We start from the raw sequence: 3,733 nt of genomic DNA on the forward strand, positions 1-3,733 counted from the left end.
ATTACCTTGGCCTCCAGCACCACTGTCAGGAATCTTGGAGTTATCAGGATATGTCCTTTAATTCCTGCATAAAGCAAACCTTTAGGACCGGCTTTTTTCATTTACGTAACATTGCAAAAATCAGACATATCCTGTCAGTGCTGAAGAGGAACCTGGGGTTGTTCTTATTTTCTTCTATTAGTGTTGAATAATAGGCTCCTCTGGCATTACAGAGGGCCTTTCTATATGTTTTAAGACTATCTTGCCAAATTGAACGATATTCTAATAGTTTGAAGGAGCGCCATTTCCTTTCAGATTTCCACGTCTTTTGCTTTAATTGGTGGGTTTGGTGGTTGTACCACGGTGCTAGCCTCCTATGTTTTAATATTTTCCTTTTTATAGGGGCAATAAAATATATTGTTTTTTTGTAGCGAATCAGTGAGCTTGGTGCTCTAATGCAGTCAAAGGTGATGGACACGTGCGTGCCTCCCACTGTACAAAAATGAAGCCAAAATATCCCAGATGCCATCTTCCGCATTCGGAGTCTGCGCAGTAGTGACTGGGGTTGGTGCCGCGGTATTGTAGTCCTGTCCATACACCTGGCCGACTCAACAGGCAGGGCTCAGCTTCCATTTATGATGTGAAACCCCCTTTTTATAATTTCAAATAACTAATTAAAACCAAACTTACCAGAAAAAAAAATAGTTAAACATACATCAGGTCTCCAATACTATAAGCTATTGTGCATGCTTTCAGAGGTGACTAGCATGAGAAAAATAGGAAAAAGTAGGATAATACTGAGCACATCCCAAGTTGTAAACCAGGAGCAATTTCACTTTCTTTGAGCCCAAAGCTTTTTCAGGAATTAGTCAAGTAGAGTGGTAAAACTATGAGGAAACCTTAAGAATAAGAACTTCAGGCTTGAGGAAAACAGTCCTGATATGTTTTCTTTTGTAAAGCCAAAGATATGTATTTTTAAATCATGTTCTTGTTCAAATATCATAAAGAAATGTCAGGCTTTGAGTGGCTTTAAACATAATCATGTCACATGTTCCTGAGACTTATAGCCAGCCACCTACAATGGCTGCAAATATCACAGGACGCAAACATTTTACATAAGATGCATTGAAAATGGCTATTGTTTCTTTCACTAATTCAGTCCGTCTGTGAATATTTGAGAGGATTCTCTCAGGCTTAGCACAGGAATCTCTAATCCGCCTTAAATCAGTTACACCATATTGGCTGACTAGCTCTGGCAGTGCTGTTTACTGTGCCTTGCCAAGACAAAGTGAAAACTGGAGCTCTGACTAAGTAAGGGTGCTGGGATGTAAGGGGGAAAATTAGCTTTTCATTCAGGCTCTTTCTGCAGATATATAAACACGGGGGTGGACATTTTCCACAGCTTAATGGTACAATTTCAGTAACTCCTTTTTCTTGAAAATGAAATTGAGAATTGTGACACTTTTATCCATCAATACCAATTCTTATTCATTCATTCACCTTATTTAATCAGGAAAGTTGTTGAACACTCTACTCTGTGGGAACAATCCAGTAAAGTGGCAGTTGTAAGCCAACAATTGTTGGATTTTGGAACAGAATAATAGCTAAAAAGATGAAACAACTAAAAAACAGGCCTGGCTCTGCTTATTTTTCATCAGCAGCCTTTTCAGATAGCAGGAAGATGCAGTCTTAAATTACCTTTCAACATATTGGGTGGATTTTTTGTTGTTGAAAGGGTTAGGGTGAGTGGGTAGGTGTTGAGGGGGGGATTAAGTGATGGGTTTAGGTTCAATTATAAAAATGGAAATAAAACAATTGATTAATTTCTAATGCCACCGTTAAATATATCCATTCAACGCTTTACCAATGTGCCACAGTAATGTTTTTGAGTTCAAATATGATTCAGCAACATTTAAATTTAGTAGTATAAAGTATAAATTCATAAAAAGTTAATCTGAGCAGATGTTGTGCTCTGGATTTCTTGAATATTGAGTGGCTGTGTTTAGCCCTGATGTCAACATAAGCTTTTAGTCAAATGCAAGACAGTTATTCACAAAGCAACAAACCAAGTAGTTTTTTTTGCCTAAACCTAACCAAACTGCAACATTTCACAACATTAACCACATGTTAAAAAGGCAGTAGCTCAGTTCGTAGGGACTTTGTTTTGGAACTGGAGGGTGGCCAGTTCAAGTCCAGCAAGCACCACAGTAAAGAGTATGAACTGGTATCTGGAGAGGTCACAGTTCACCATGCATGACACATTAATTATTGCTCATAGTCTATTGGCAGAGATGGAATATAATATTCATAGGTATGTTTTCATCATTTCAGGAGCCGTTTTTATCTACATAAGGAGAAGGGAGTCTATGTGGTACCACAGTGTTTCCACAGTAGCTCAAATATTAGCCAAGGTAAGTCGCCCCCCTTTGTTTCTCTGAGACGCTAATCAGTTGGTTGCAATCTGCAACTTAACCACTAGATGCCACTAAATCCTACGCATTGGTCCTAAAAGTCTTTAAGAATGTGGTCACACCACACCAATTAAGCCTGGTTGAGCCTGACAACATCAGAGTATGAGCTGGGCCAATAGCATTCTGCATTTGCACCGTAGTTACCATGCGTTTTTCCATATCCAGGTAAGACATCCAGATCCCAATTTTATACCAGGTAGAAATAAGGTAGCCTTTGCATTGACATCCTTCTGATAGCTGCTCTGTGGGGCTTAGCATTGTGCCTTCAGGACAAAATAAAAAACAAGAACCAATCATTTTGCAGCAGGGCTTCCTGCAAGCAAATGACCAACAGGGTTGTTTTTTCTGTTTACTCTATTTTTGTTTTTCTTGCAAAATGTCAAATGCAAATTGTATGCAGATTTTCTTCTCTATTCAGATTATGGACATATTTTTTGCATACTTAATCAATACGAACTGTACAAAGTTTTACTCTAATCCACTGACTCTAAAACACTGCTGTGCACATATACTGAGACCATCTTTTTTCATCCTTGCTGCTTGTGCTGTTTACGGACAGGAGTCACTTTACAGTCATCCATCTTTGTTTTCATACTGGACACAGTGTCACCTTGTCATCTAGAGTTTGATGCTCAGGGACTGCTCCAAAGTCCTTAACAATAACAAAAGAATCTCAGCACTCAAGCATATATCAGCTTGTATGCTCATACTTCATACACACTTGTATATTGCTGAAAACAACTTTCAGCAACTTTCTCTCATTACTACCTCTCCTTGACCAGGAAACCTGCTTCTGGGAGCTCCACTCCAGCACAAGGATAGTTTGATTCTATTGAGTCATTTAGGCGCAGTAACTGTCAAGAACAAATAAGAAGCCATTTCAAAGAGGAATGGAAAAACAATACTTGTCATAAACATGCATAAGCCAGCAACCCAGCCATACAATCAACCCAGTCATACAGACACGGTCAAACAATACAAATAAACAACCAGGAAAATAAGGATTTGTGACCAGATAGAAGGTTTAACTGTTGTGCAGGAGCTGTTTGGCTTCCACTGAAAAGGCTTCATGGTGATCCTTTCTTAATAATTTAAGAGGTCTTGGGTTTGGGTTTGATTGATCACTGATACTCACTCATGTGTTGATGTGAATCTTTCCAGTATACATGTTTAAAGTAAACTAAAATTGGCATTTAGGTATAAAGCATCATACAGCTATTCAAAATAAAACCCTCCAGAGTTATTGAAATGGTTCTCTTTTTTGTTACATTTGTGTGATTTCA

This window comes from Morone saxatilis, unplaced genomic scaffold (assembly GCF_004916995.1).
Source record: "Morone saxatilis isolate NCDOM2014 unplaced genomic scaffold, NCSU_SB_2.0 Contig11, whole genome shotgun sequence".
NCBI lineage: Eukaryota > Metazoa > Chordata > Actinopteri > Moronidae > Morone > Morone saxatilis.